At 35.2% G+C, this 16,755-nt stretch overlaps 1 long non-coding RNA gene and 1 pseudogene across 1 annotated transcript; both read left to right on the forward strand.

The window, feature by feature from the left end:
- Positions 1–4,177: 4,177 nt before the first annotated feature.
- LOC125683141 (uncharacterized) lies at positions 4,178–4,597 on the forward strand. The gene is made up of 2 exons (XR_008796328.1): positions 4,178–4,288; positions 4,534–4,597. It is a non-coding gene; the product is annotated as an uncharacterized LOC125683141 (long non-coding RNA).
- A 2,741-nt stretch (positions 4,598–7,338) lies between these two features.
- On the forward strand, positions 7,339–16,234 carry LOC125647404 (uncharacterized; annotated as a pseudogene).
- The last annotated feature ends 521 nt before the right edge of the window (positions 16,235–16,755 follow it).

The raw sequence follows: 16,755 nt of genomic DNA on the forward strand, positions 1-16,755 counted from the left end.
TTGTTATACATGTGTTGTGCGTCTATATAATTTGTTATACATGTGTTGTGTAACTATATAATGTGTTATACATGTGTTGTGTGTCTATATAATTTGTTATACATGTGTTGTGTGTCTATATAATTTGTTATACATGTGTTGTGTGTCTATATAATTTGTTAGACATGTGTTGTGTGACTATATAATTTGTTATACATGTGTTGTGTGACTATATAATTTGTTATACATGTATTGTGTGACTATATAATTTGTTATACATGTGTTGTGTGATTATATAATTTGTTAGACATGTGTTGTGTGACTATATAATGTGTTATACATGTGTTGTGTGACTATATAATTTGTTATACATGTGTTGTGTGACTATATAATTTGTTATACATGTATTGTGTGACTCTGTGTTAGACATGTGTTGTGTGACTATATAATGTGTTATACATGTGTTGTGTAACTATATAATGTGTTATACATGTGTTGTGTGACTATATAATTTGTTATACATGTGTTGTGTGACTCTATGTGTTATACATGTGTTGTGTGACTATATAATGTGTTATACATGTGTTGTGTGACTATATAATGTGTTAGACATGTGTTGTGTGACTATATAATGTGTTAGACATGTGTTGTGTGACTATATAATGTGTTAGACATGTGTTGTGTGACTATATAATGTGTTATACATATGTTGTGTGACTATCTAATTTGTTATACATGTGTTGTGTGACTATATAATTTGTTATACATGTGTTGTGTGACTATATAATGTGTTATACATGTGTTGTGTGACTATATAATTTGTTATACATGTGTTGTGTGACTACATAATTTGTTATACATGTGTTGTGTGACTATATAATTTGTTATACATGTATTGTGTGACTCTATGTGTAATACATGTGTTGTGTGATTATATAATTTGTTATACTTGTATTGTGTGATTATATAATGTGTTATACATGTGTTGTGTGACTATATAATGTGTTATACATGTGTTGTGTGACTATATAATGTGTTATACATGTGTTGTGTGACTATATAATGTGTTATACATGTGTTGTGTGACTATATAATGTGTTATACATGTGTTGTGTGACTCTATGTGTTATACATGTGTTGTGTAACTATATAATGTGTTATACATGTGTTGTGTGACTATATAGTGTGTTATACTTGTATTGTGTGATTATATAATGTGTTATACATGTGTTGTGTGACTATATAATGTGTTATACATGTGTTGTGTGATTATATAATGTGTTATACATGTGTTGTGTGACTATATAATGTGTTATACATGTGTTGTGTGACTATATAATGTGTTAGACATGTGTTGTGTGACTATATAATGTGTTATACATGTGTTGTGTAACTATATAATGTGTTATACATGTGTTGTGTGACTATATGTGTTATACATGTGTTGTGTGACTATATAATTTGTTATACATGTATTGTGTGACTATATAATGTGTTATACATGTGTTGTGTGACTATATAATTTGTTACACATGTGTTGTGTGACTTGATCTAACTGAGGTATATGTTACCATCATATCCTCCTGTTATAGTTACTTTTTGCTATTGTTTCATTACAAATTTAGTACATCACTGTTGAAGGGAGTTACATAATTAGAATGGTTTTAAAAACAGTTAATATACATCGTATTACGTTTGTATGAAGATAGATCGATTTTATTCATGCTATTGATATCATTGACTTATAAATCTTGGTTTGTAAAATATTTGATTAAAAAAATTCACAATCAAATTATTATCGTCATAAAATAGTTATGAACAAAAAACTGTGAGTAATCTTCAACAGGTAAACTGTGTAATTCGTAGTAAGAATCAGTGTGCCAAAATGACTTAACGTGTTTCATACCGATGGTTAGGCACACTGAGTTTGACTACGGATAACTCCGTTTACCTGATCAGGATGTAGGGTTCACGGCGGGTGTGACCGGTCGATAGGGGATGCTTACTCCACCTAGGCACCTGATCCCAGCTCTGATGTGTCCAGGGGTCCGTGTTTGTCCAACTATCTATTTTGTATTGCTTATAGGAGTTATGAAATTGATCACTGTTTGTTATCTTCGCCTTTCATGAATGAAAATTATCATTGTTAATAGATAATACGTTGTCGATATATCTAACTATAGAATTGAAGGCCACAGCCAGAGATTTTTTTCTTCTCATATAGAAGTTTTTTTAATAAATTCTGCTTCATAGGAATACAAAAACAGGTCAGATAACAAAAGAGCACAATTCGTGCCCATGAGGATTCCAGCAAACAATTGGAAGACCTGATCACCAAAGACCACGAAGATATTTTCATGGTTTTGAAGAATTTCGTCTTTATACCCGCACTTTCTAAAGAAAGTTCGGGTATCTTGTTGTTACCCTGCTCCGTCCGTCCGTCCGTCCGTCCGTCTGTCACACGTTCTTTATCTTCAAATTCCTCCTTCTTCTTAAGTAGTAACCAATTGACCTTTTGGAAGATGATTAGTGGTGTCATGTAGATGTGTAATAAGGTTTCGGAATTTTCATTTTCACCCTGAGGACGAAATGGGGATAAAAAAAAAACAATATTATACATACATAATGTACATCTGTTTCCCAGAATTCCTTTCACATTTAAAACAATAGCAAAATCATCTTTTGGAAGATGAATGTTGGTGTCCTGTAGATGTGCAATAAGCTTTCGGAATTTTCATTTTTACCCTGGGGCCCAAATGGGAGACGAAAAATGATATTTTTTCGAAAAAAGACCCTGGTTTCCTGAACTCCTCCTACATTTTACGCATTACCCAAATGATCTTTTGGAAGTTCAATGGTGGTGTCCTGTAGATGTGCAATAAGCTTTCGGAATTTTCATTTTCACCCTGGGATCCAAATGGGAGTCGAAAAACAACGTTTTTTCTAAAACAAAGCACCTGGTTCCCAGAATTCCTCTAACATATTATGCAGTACTTAAATGATCTTTTGGAAGGTAATTGGTGGTATTCTGTAGATGTACGAGAAGGTTTCGGAACTTCTGTATTGGCCCGGTGGGAGGGGTAGGGGGTAAATAAGGGCTGATTGATTGAATATTGTTTAACGTCCCGCATTCTGTCATAAAGCTTGTTACTTGAATTCCAAGGAGTAGTCACATGATATTCTGCAATGACCTTGAAAAGAGTGTCAAAGTCAAAGATCAAGGTCACACTTTCTCCCTCAAGATCGTGGGGTTAACCTTGAAAGTGTGGGGGTCAAGGTTAAAGGTCACATTCTCACCAAGGTTTGGATGTTAACCTTGAAAGTAGGGGGTCGAGGTGTCAAAGGTCAAGGTCACACATCAAGGTGCGAGCCTCCACAAGCGACGCAATTCACCACATACCACGCACGTCTTCCCAAAGAGAGAGGAATCAACCACCTTTCAACAGCTTTCTAGACCAAGTACTAGAGACACAGACAGATGACCGACAAGCTATGCATTCATGGGAGAAACAGTCTCCACAGAAAAGGTCGGTCAACGTCAAGGATGACTGCATGCTACCCTTTCAACAGAAACCTGACACAGTGTACAATATCACTCACATAGATCTGTAACATACCCCAATACTCACTCATGTGCACATGATCATGGAAAATCACTGTTGACATGGTCTAATTGCAGGTCATTTCCATTGAAACAGCGAAACAGACCTTGTACAATGAAGATCAGTGTAATTGAACTAACCGAGTGCCAATTTACATATATCTGCCCAACAACATTAGAGCCCCAGTAGTGATTTTTCAGCAATACACAAAACTGACATTCTACACAATTCTCAACTTCTACTCAATTTTTTTCAAAATCTTTGTTAATGACATGGCAATTTCCATTTTCTGCCTACATCAACTCAAACTGAGCCTCCTTAAATACATCACCCCCCCCCCATCAACCAACCAAGCTACCAAACAATTAAAACATGTATTCACACACAAAGATATATATAGAGTTTAGTATCCAATTGAAGTCATGTACATTTGACAATTATAAACTGAAAAATAGATGCTGTCATAAGACAGTAATACCCGCACGCAAGTGTTTGCCTTTGAATATACTCTCCGTCTCATTGGTGGATCTAGAAGTGGGGGGGGGGGGGGTGGTTGTAGTTTTTCAACATACTGCCAATGTAGTGGCGCTGGAATTTATTCCGGATTTGGTTCGGTTATTAGATTGTTTACAGTTTGATCCGGCATAGGCCATGCTTGTTTTTATAGCAAAAGTTGATTTGTGTTTTGGTGTTTGTGCCCCTAAAGAGTAAGTACAGTGTATATTTGTTGTCATATAGCATGTAATTAGCTATAACACATATGCAGTTATGTTATTAGTTAAGCTCATGACTGTTTTCATGATTTGAAATGTGCGTTATTATTTTGTTCGAGTATGGTGTGCCATGAATGTCATTATTTTGTTGTTTGATATTCAGCGTTAGCGTGTTGATTGAATACTGTCTTGTGATATTGTAATATGTAATTAATATTGTTCTTACATGTATGTTTCAGTTTCCACCCTCGGTGAGAGAGGTTTGTGAGCACTGAGCTGACCAATAAACATTTTCTCAAATTTTGTTGTGTCATACGCTTACAGCCAATGTGTATGCCATTTTTTTTTCATGTAGAAGTTGAATAAAAGATTAATTAACACGGGGTGATACATATATTTATTTTCATCGAATCTTGTGATATGGTAGAGTGCAGTTTCTTGATCATCCTTTTTACCACCGGGGGTGGGGGCACTTTTACGATCGTCGGATCATTCATATATATATATATATATATATATATATATATATATATGATCCAGCGATATGGAAAAGCGGGGGGGGGATTCAAAAAGATTATCTAGAAACTGCACCTGCACTACAACACCCCCCTGGACCCCACCCCCTCTAGATCCACCAAAGAGACAGAGAGCATATTGAAAGGCAAACACCTGCGTGCAGGTATTACTGTCTCATAACAGCATCTAGTTTACATTTATTTTAGCATGAAACAAAAATTGAGTTCCAAAAATACAGAACGAAATTGGCTGGAAGACATACCCGCATCTTGACTAGAAATGCAATATATGAAAGTAATACACAACAGTGTTTTCCCAGCGACAATATTGTTACAAAAACCAAATGCAATAATGCAATGAAATACAATATGAATCTTTACTGGAAACAAAAGTGGTGCATAAAAAAGAGAAGGAGACAATAATGATGTCTAAAAAGGCCTGTGGTGGATGGAGTGGAGATGGAGGTTGCCTTTTCTTCCGAAACTTTTGCGTGGCAGCACTCGAACTAAACAAAAGAAAATGACGCCTTGCGCGACAATTTGATACAATCTGATTGGCTGAAAGAGACTTCGTTAACGAAAACAAAAGACTGGATAAAGACTTGCAGTGATGGTCTGTGCAGCTTAGAGGCCATTTGTTTGGAGGATATCACTAGCACCACAGTCTTGTTTGTGTTGATCTTGAAGTGATGTTGATCCATTCAGGTTTGAACTGACCTCAAGGAAGACTCCATCTGACTGACTATAAGAGCGGCCTGTTGGACTTTAAAGCTGATATACAGTTCATTACCGTCAGCATACACGTGGTACAAGAGATTGTTCTTTCTGAGAAGGGCCTCAAGGGATGCTGTGTACATGTAGATGTTGAACAGAACGGGCCCATCACTTCCAGGAGATTTATTGTTTTTCTTTAACTATCATAATATCTTTTAATTACATATATAAAAGCCAATACGATTTTTAGAATGGTATACGCGCTGAAAACGGATATCGTTTGTATCATAACGAAATTTGCAATGTATAAAACAGATGATAGAATTCTGAATTATGGGAGAAGGATAATGAATAAATGGACATTAGCAAAATAATGGGAAACAAAAACAACAGTAAGATACTGAACAAGAGTGTACGAACTCTTCACCGTGGGATTGTTTATAGTTTGTTTGCAAGGTCATGATCGTGAAAGTGATTTTTGCCAGAGGAAACGTATAATTATATATAACCAATCGGAGTATAAGAAATAAGTCACCAGAGGTCAAGCATTTGTATATATTACTTACGAGAAACAAGAAATTAAAGATTATGCAAAAACATAGAAGTGAAGTTGAGTATGAAACGCTAAAGTAAAGATTTTTTCAAGGAAATAATTGTGTTGGCTTTGAGTTTGAATTAAAAGCCAATGTCAATTGTGCTTATTTTTAAGATATAACAAATATGGTCAGGAGTGTTGAAGGATGTACGGGGGTATAAATGCGAGGAACAGAGGCAGAGTTTTTTAGTAGCTGAACAGAACTTTGTCTCTGCCCTTTCATTTGTACAGGTAAGATATTAGGTATGATTGTGCATTTCTGAAATAACTTTTCAAGTTTTCAGATGGCTTCGTTAATTTTTGTGTGAACTTTTATAATAATGTTTGTAATTATTATTGTATATTGTATAATATGGATTGTATTCAATAATTATAATGATGAAATGTTTCTTTAATAAAAGTGTAACTAAACAGAACTTTGTCTCTGTCCTTTCATTTGTACAGGTTGAACGAAAAAGGGCTACTCCGTTCAGCCTGAGAACACAAAGATCCCGAGGTTAACTGGTAATTAGCAAGTATTTGCATATCACGCTTTGCGCTATGGCTGAAAAATACTTCTTCCTCAAACTTGTTATATGAGCTATTACGAAGTTCAAGCCAGTTATGGGGCGAAATTGGATATGATACGTGGTGAGAGAATCCTAACTTTGTGTTCATAGAAAAGTTGTCATCATTCCAGCGATTAAAAAGAAGTTTGTCAAACCTTTCCTTTCCGTAATCTAAACTTTGACTACAACCTGATTTGAGTGACTCAGAAATTCTTTTTAATCCCGTCTCATATAAACCAGACTTTATTTCAACCCCATTCTCAACGACGACTTCGGAACAACAAAATTTGGCATCAACAACTCCGCCGCCCTTTTTATACAGAGACAACGTCACTGACGATGAATCGCCGGTACAGAGGTCACTTCACATCGGGATAACAACAACAGTGCGGACGTACAATTCAATATTAAACCAACAGCTCCGTTATATCAATTTTCGCTGCTACCTTCGACAGTAGACAACGAGAAAAATCTTGGAACTCCAAAAACACCCAGCACCCACTCTACGCACGTGATTCGGTCACCGCTCAGGATTAGCACAACGCTTTGGGCTCAAACAACGCTCCGAACGATCACAAAGGGCAGGACTCAAACAACGTCTGGAACTTGGATAGACAAGGATTCCAGGACATTCGTACTGAAAGAGCAGGTACAGCTCACAATTTAGCTACTTTTCAAATGTCATCTCAAATAAAACTTGATATATTCAAAGGTGATGGCTCTCAAGATGTTAATGCATGATTAACAAATTTTCGTCAGTGGGCTGAGTTTCATGACTTGCCTGATTCTAAAACAATTGATGCTTTTCCATTTTATTTAGAAGGACATCCTAAAGTGTGGTATGGTTCGTTGTCTGGTGAACAAAAATCTAATTCTACAACTATTACACAGGTTTTTAAAAAACGTTTTAAGGAGTTAGATAATTTTTGAGATCTTTCTGTATTACAAATGAAACAAAGTGTAACAGAACCTGTTGGGGAATTTTTGACCAGGCTTATTAAGATGGCATCTATCAAAAATGTGCCTGAAAAAAGTGCTGTTGTCTGTAGCTATGAATGGTTTAAAACCTGACATAAAAACAAATGTAGTAACTCAAAATCCCAAAACCATGGAACAATTGAGGCAAATTGCCATTTTAGCAGAAAATTCTCAACCAAATCATATTACAACACTAAAAACGTATGAGAATCTTTTGTCTGAAATTCGGAATATTAAAAGCAAGATGGAATCTCAACCAGAAATAAATGAATTGGGCCATTATGAATGTTTACCCTCACAATATGTATCACAGTATGGGGATCAGCCACATTTCACTCCAGGTGTAAAATTAACATCGCCATATGATGGAAATCAGGCACAAAATTTTAATCGGGTAAAATCTTATTGGTCACAACGTCAAACCCCTACATATAGACCAAGGCGTCACTTTACACAACGTAGTATGCAACGATTAGGTAGGGTTCCTCAACCAAGGGTCAGTGTAACCCCAAATCTTCAACAACAACAACTAACACAACACCCACGCATGCCAGTTGCTCAATGCTCTTTTTGTTTAGGAATGTGCATGGAGAGGACTACATGTCCTGCTCGCAATTCTGTATGTCATAACTGCAAGAAAATCGGTCATTTTTCAAGGGCATGTAGACAGTCGTGGAATGTTCAACAATAGGGATTCACGCCTATCTCTAAAAGATCAAAATCAAATGTTCAAAATTTCTCTCAAAAACAACAATTACATTTGCAACAAAATAAGTTTCAAAATTTTAAAACAAAACAACAATCAAATTTAAATCAAAATACAACTCAAAATTTTAATGAACAACAATCTGGAGATGGGCGAAGAACGGAATCTGTTGATGCTTTATGTTCAATTCCATTGTTTGTACAAAACGTGCAGTTCAATGCTCTTCTAGATACAGGATCAATTATTTCTACTATTAACTCAGAAACTTGGAAGAAAATACAAACTTCTAAAAATAAACTTAAACAATCAGAACTTTCATTCATCACCGGTGCAGGGGGTACTGCACATCAGGTCGATGGAAAAATTGAGTTACATATTAAGATTGGAGGTCTTAAACTAAGTCAAACTTTTCATGTGATTCAAGATTTATGTCATCTACTTATATGGGGAACAGATTTTATGAAACAACAAAATTAAAATTCAGCAAAGAAAAATAAGGAAAGAAATTCAATTCATTAAAAAACAACAACCAACAAATATATTGTCACCAACTGAAAACACAATGCGCACATGCAGAGTAATAGTGGCCTGTTAAAAGCGGGTTTTATCCACATAATTCACACATGGCTTAGCTTGTATCAAGATTCTTTTTGATGGATGGTCCTTCGTTTATATGTCTGAATGAAAAGTACGTCTATCCGACTATGCGAACATGCTTTATTCCCCGGATATAGACCAATGCCTTTCGCTTCCACGTGCGATCCATTACGATAAACAAAACGTTTAGGTTAATAGATTGGTCACGGCAAGAATATTTTTCAAAAACTAAATTCGTCAAGAAAACAAAATTTAAAAAACTGATTAATTGGATTAAAATTTTCATAATCGAACGCTTAGTATATGGCAACAATCGACTGATTTTCGATTATAATCGATGATTGGAACATCACTAATCTTTATTTTTTATAGTTGCATAAAACAACAGGCTCTAGGGGTCAATTTATGGGAGGAAACTGGAGTACCCGAAGGAAACCCACATGTCCGAGCGGGCGACCACCATACCTTCTCACTTACATCCACTGATGATCACGGGGATCGAATTCGGTTCGAAGCGGTGAGAAGTGAGTGCGTTAACCACTACGCTACCCGGACATCCACAATCAATATTAGTCAATATATATAATAATCATATTTATAGCCAATATTATACAATGACTCAATGTTTATATATGATTGATTAACTTTTTCCTGATCCATATAATTATCTAGTGTAAATCGAGAAAAAGTATGAAACCACAATTAAGTTGATGTTACAAGTTCAAACATTCTCGATTAAAGTAAGAATTTCACAACTTCTATGGTCGCTATAATTATTGTGTTTGCTTATAAAACCTGTCATTAGGTCGAGTGCTGTCTGACTTGTTTCATACCAATTGTTATGGCGTTCTTTACATATTAATCTTGACTAGGGACTACCCCGTTTACCTGATCACGATATAGTGATCATGGCGGGTGTGACCGGTCAACAGAGGAGGCTTATTCCTTCTAGGTACCTGTTATTTTAGGCTTTTATATAGAAGAGAATCAACTTGTAATTTAAAAAAGGTTACCTGCGCCTGTCTATTCTTAGAAAAAAAAATGTAATGTTTTTAAAAGTAGGACATAAGCTCCAAACTGTCTATTCTGTGAGAGAAAGAACTGATCTCGGCCCTACGGCACTCGATCATTTCTTTTTCTTACAGAATGGACAGTGTTTGGCATGCATCCTTTACATAGAGAACGATTGCCTTTTATTTAGGAATCTGAGATATAAATAAACAGGATAACAGGTAAGTATGATCCAACATTACAGCTACTAGTGACTTAGATACTATGAAACTCTCTAGTGGATGAAGTATCTGTGTGATGATGTATTAGTGGGTGGCAGTCAACCATCTACTTACGAAATAGTGGAGAACTATTTGTACATGATCTGTGAAATTATCGCTCAGTCACCTTCTCTCTATCACTTCCACGATTGTATTTAGTTTCCAACTTGCGACGGGTTAGAATTAAAGTCATACTTCAGCACAGTTCTACATTTAAGGTTCCTCCTTGTTTGGGGAGGCTCGATGTAAAGTTCAAAGAGCTCCAACCACCCCTTCCATCTCCTCTACCACCTCAGCGAAAACTCTCCAACCTACGACACAGGATGGAGCCAATTCTTCATCTAGATATTTCGTCATCAACCAGGTCAAGGACGAGAAAGATGATTTGATTGACAAAAGTATATCATGTTTTCATATTTTTTAATTCAAAACAATGCTAATATTTCATTTCTTTATTTTTTTTTTTAATTTTTTTTTTTTGGCTTTTTGATGGGATTTGTGCAATTGATGAAGACCGTAACAACAAATCGTTGTCATACTATGTTTTGATTTTGACATTTTGTCTCTATTGCAGTATTTATTGTCGGCCTTGTTGCTGGTGCTGTGCTGCTCGTGTTGATAGTAATTTGTTCGGCTACAATAGTTACCAAAAGAAGAAGGTATCATATCTGATCTGTATTATTTTCTGTATGATAAAATACAGACGGGGTTTCATGTACTGTAGGATTAAAAACGAAGTCAACCATTGTCAACATTGTAAAGAATTGGGAAATGTATGAGCATCACATGTACATGCATGTAATAGTGTGATTGCTAGATTGTGATAGCGTCATAACTAGGTTGTGTGTAATAGTGTCATAGCTAGGTTGTGTGTAATAGTGTCATAGCTAAGTTGTAATAGTGTCATAGCTAGGTTGTATGTAATAGTGTCATAGCTAGATTATGTGTAATAGTGTCATAGCTAGGTTGTATGTAATAGTGTCATAGCTAGGTTGTGTGTAATAGTGTCATAGCTAAGTTGTAATAGTGTCATAGCTAGGTTGTATGTAATAGTGTGATAACTAGGTTGTATGTAATAGTGTCATAGCTAGGTTGTATGTAATAGTGTGATAATTAGATTGTATGTAATAGTTTCATAGCTAGATTGTATGTAATAGTGTCATAGCTAGGTTTTAATAGTGTCATAGCTAGGTTGTGTGTAATAGTGTCATTGCTAGGTTGTATGTAATAGTGTGATAACTAGATTGTATATAATAGTGTCATAGCTAGATTGTATGTAATATTGTCATAGCTAGATTGTATGTAATAGTGTCATAGCTAGGTTGTATGTAATAGTGTCATAGTTAGATTGTGTGTAATAGTGTCATAGGTCATAGGCGCCTGGGTCAAGGATATTGCACTATAACATATATGTAAACAATGGAGGAAATTCGAACCACGCATAAATATTTCTCTCTGATCTATGGTGTCTCTTTATACATTTTTTCATGTTCCAGGAAGCTTAAATACACGTGTCATTATCACAGAACACTAATTTATACACGTTTTAAAAAATGTCTTATCCCACTGATTCATAATATATAACAAGGCTTGCAACTCAATCTACCCCTTTCCGTACCCCATGACAGATATTTGTCGATTAAAAGTTATTTACACTGCTTACCAGCCAGAAGATTGTTGGTAATTCTGTTTTACTTCCCCTCGAGAATGTTATACTCACATTGAGACACCGCCATTTGTAGGTGAGTTAAACTGAAAAACCCGTGATTCTCACTTCTAAATGCCGAGTGTTTGGCAAAACGATCGGAGCTCGAATTCACGACCTCCCGGTTACAAAGCGAAAGTTCAACCACTGAACTCTCGCGACCGGTAGCAGCAGAAAGAATAAAAATCTTCACAAGCAAAGACAATAACAAAAGAAAAGAAAAGAAAGAAAGAAAAAATTTACATTAACAAAATTCCTAATTTGTGTGGGGGAAGAGATGTCTTATAATTCTTCAAATAAAAAAGAAATTCCCCAGTTTTTAATTTCTTATACTCCGTGGGGAGGGGGTGAGTAGAGGATTTTACTACTATTTCAGGACTTGATTCTTCTTTCACTACTACTGTGAAAAATAGGGGGGGGGGGGCTCACACAGTATATTTGCTTGTATTACAAACCACAAATAATGGTCATTATAAAAAAAGGGGGAGACAACACTCCCCCCCCCCTTTCCGATTCTACGTGCCTGGTTTTTTTTTTTTAAAATTATCTCACCTAAACAACAATTGAGGGGAGGGAATGTATAAGACAGGTAGTGAAACTAATCTAAGCTGAAAGAAAATGGTCCTAGTAGGGGAAAAGTGGTAGGAACCTGCCCTTTACCCAATCTTTCACTTCTGGGTACCTATTTTATTTTGTTCTCGTTTCTTTTTATGTCGCATTGTTTTGGAATTCATAAAACCTTGATAGTTTAGGCTGTTGTTAGATAGAGTGCAAATACTCTCGATATCCTTTCGGGTTTACATAGCCTTTCTGAACTCGAGATTAATTCGGATATCCCTTATTTCGTTTCGAGTTTTGTACTGTTTACGCACTTCCGTGATTAGAGATTTCAATGAGATGACTCTGGACAGAAAAAAATATTAAAAATATACAACGGTTAGACAGCTGTTGTTAGAGGATTTTAATTATTAAAGAAGAATCACTGGGAGTGAATGGGGCCCTGAAACTGGCTGGTAAGCAGTGTAAATAACTTTTAATCGACAAATATCCGTCTTGGGGTACGGAAAGGGGTAGATTGAGTTGCAAGCCTTGTTATATATTATGAATCAGTGGGATAAGACATTTTTTAAAACGTGTATGAATTAGTGTTCTGTGATAATGACACGTGTATTTAAGCTTCCTGGAACATGAAAAAATGTATAAAGAGACACCATAGATAAGAGAGAAATATTTATGCGTGGTTCAAATTTCCTCCATTGTTTACATATAGATTGTAGTGCAATATCCTTGACCCAGGCGCCTATGTCATAGGTAGGTTGTATGTAATAGTGTGATAGCTAGGTTGTATGTAATAGTGTGATAACTAGGTTGTATGTAATAGTGTCATAGCTAGGTTGTATGTAATAGTGTCATAGCTAGATTGTGTGTAATAGTGTCATAGCTAGGTTGTATGTAATAGTGTGATAACTAGATTGTATGTAATAGTGTCATAACCAGATTGTGTATAATAGTGTCATACCTAGATTGTATGTAATAGTGTCATAGCTAGGTTGTAATAGTGTCATAGTTAGATTGTATGTAATAGTGTCATAGCTAGGTTGTATGTAATAGTATCATAGCTAGGTTGTATGGAATAGTGTCATAGCTAGGTTGTATGTAATAGTGTCATAGCTAGATTGTATGCAATAGTGTCATAGCTAGGTTGTGTGTAATAGTGTCATAGCTAGGTTGTATGTAATAGTGTCATAGCTAAGTTGTATGTAATAGTGTCATAGCTAGGTTGTATGTAATAGTGTCATAGCTAGGTTGTATGTAATAGTGTCATAGCTAGGTTGTATGTAATAGTGTCATAGCTAGGTTGTATGTAATAGTGTGATAGCTAGGTTGTATGTAATAGTGTGATAGCTAGGTTGTATGTAATAGTGTCATAGCTAGGTTGTATGTAATAGTGTCATAGCTAGGTTGTATGTAATAGTGTCATAGCTAGGTTGTATGTAATAGTGTCATAGCTAGGTTGTATGTAATAGTGTCATAGCTAGGTTGTATGCAATCGTATCATAGCTAGGTTGTATGTAATAGTGTCATAGCTAGGTTGTATGCAATGGTATCATAGCTAGGTTTTTTTTGTAATAGTGTCATAGCTAAGTTGTATGTAATAGTATCATAACTAGGTTGTATGCAATAGTATCATAATTAGGTTGTATGTAATAGTGTCATAGCTAGGTTGTATGTAATAGTGTCATAGCTAGGTTGTATGTAATAGTGTCATAACTAGGTTGTATGCAATAGTATCATAGCTAGGTTGTATGTAAAAGTGTGATAACTAGATTGTATGTAATAGTGTCATAGCTAGGTTATATGCAATAGTATCATAGCTAGGTTGTATGTAATAGTGTCATAGCTAGGTTGTATGTAATAGTGTCATAGCTAGGTTGTATGTAATAGTGTCATAGCTAGGTTGTATGTAATAGTGTGATAACTAGATTGTATGCAATAGTATCATAGCTAGGTTGTAATAGTGTCATAGCTAGATTGTATGTAATAGTGTCATAGCTAGGTTGTATGCAATAGTATCATAACTAGATTGTATGTAATAGTGTCATAGCTAGGTTGTATGTAATAGTGTCAGAGCTAGGTTGTATGCAATAGTATCATAGCTAGGTTGTATGTAATAGTGTCATAGCTAGGTTGTATGTAATAGTGTCATAACTAGGTTGTATGCAATAGTATCATAGCTAGGTTGTATGTAAAAGTGTGATAACTAGATTGTATGTAATAGTGTCATAGCTAGGTTATATGCAATAGTATCATAGCTAGGTTGTATGTAATAGTGTCATAGCTAGGTTGTATGTAATAGTGTCATAGCTAGGTTGTATGTAATAGTGTGATAACTAGATTGTATGCAATAGTATCATAGCTAGGTTGTAATAGTGTCATAGCTAGATTGTATGTAATAGTGTCATAGCTAGGTTGTATGCAATAGTATCATAACTAGATTGTATGTAATAGTGTCATAGCTAGGTTGTATGTAATAGTGTCATAGCTAGGTTGTATGCAATAGTATCATAGCTAGGTTGTATGTAATAGTGTCATAGCTAGGTTGTAATAGTGTCATAGCTAGATTGTGTGTAATAGTGTCATAGCTAGATTGTGTGTAATAGTGTCATAGCTAGGTTGTATGTAATAGTGTCATAGCTAGGTTGTATGTAATAGTGTCTTAGCTAGGTTGTATGTAATAGTGTCAAAGCTAGGTTGTATGTAATAGTGTCATAGCTAGATTATAATAGTGTCATAGCTAGGTTGTATGTAATAGTATCATAGCTAGGTTGTAATAGTGTCATAGCTAGGTTGTATGTAATAGTGTCATAGCTAGGTTGTGTGTAATAGTGTCATAGCTAGGTTGTATGCAATAGTATCATAGCTAGGTTGTATGTAATAGTGTCATAGCTAGGTTGTATGTAATAGTGTCATAGCTAGGTTGTATGCAATAGTGTCATAGCTAGGTTGCTACTGCATTTTTTCTCTTTTTTTCTCCAGGAGTGCGCACTATGGAAAGAAATATGGAAATCAGTTTATAATTCGTTCCTATGGAAATGATATCAAAATAGATAAAAAGTTACCAGAATTAAGGAGAAAGCAAGAACAAGTAACGCCAGAAATCTTTATAACTGATGTCACTTCCGGCGACACGTTACAGGCATTTCCAAAAGATAACAGCAACACCAGCGTGTCTTCGTCTGAAATGAAATATGATAGTTTGAAACATGGACGGGCAAAGACAAAACCTCTAGAACTACAGCAATATATAACGAATCATAATGACGTCAGAAGTGACATCAGCAGTGAGCATAGCAACGACGAATGCCGTCCATTGACAAATAGGAAACAAACAATGCCTGCTAAAGTTAAAACTGAAGGCCAGTTAACGGCAAACTTGGATATTGACGATATGAAAAGCTTGCCGCGACAGTCAAAGTTAACGAGAAAACCTCCATTTCGATATGTGTATAGTGAGTGGTAAAGTTGGGTATCAATGTTGATACGGGCCTAATATCATTTCTTTTGTACATAATGTTTGGTTTGCTTATTGGAGTTTCTTTCTATATTGCATCAAGAAAATAAAATCTAAGTATTGTAAACACTTTCAAACGTAGTAAGAAGTCAGTTTGTGCTGATTATTTTCGGTGACAATATTATATTATGTTTTTTTTAAAATCTATTTTGTTTGACTTTATGGTTATGTCATTCATGCTTTATGTTATACCAATCATGCTTCATGAGAGCTCAATCAAATTATCAAATCAAAGCAAAGTCTGGATTTTAAAATGTCTTATTTGCAAACGCAATCTTTTTTATCATACCGGAAAAACACACTCCAAAACTTCACACATAATACATTGAGAGGGTATATCACTCTTTCGATGGTGAAATTATGCTGCATACGACTATAAACGACAAATAACTTTAGTATAATTAAATTATCAGGAAAGTTTGAGTTTTTTTGTATTAATTAGATCGGAATCGAGATAACACAAATTAATGAGCGACGAGGGAAAACATTTTACTCCAATATGAATGTATAGATGGATGCAAATTCGTTAGTTTAATCTATATTTGCACTATCATCAATAATGAAAGTAGTCAAACAGTCTACATACATGTAATAATTAAAAATCCCTAACGTTTTTCGGGGTTCTCTGTTTAGGAAGGCCCAGTAAGAAGGAAACATTTAAAACTATTCATGTGTGGAAACGTTAGCAGATTTAAATGTCTTCAATGATTAGGAAATCAATATATCTATAATAGATCTTTAATTAACTCATTCAGATGGA

Source organism: Ostrea edulis, chromosome 6, assembly GCF_947568905.1.
Source record: "Ostrea edulis chromosome 6, xbOstEdul1.1, whole genome shotgun sequence".
Classification (NCBI taxonomy): Eukaryota; Metazoa; Mollusca; class Bivalvia; order Ostreida; family Ostreidae; genus Ostrea; species Ostrea edulis.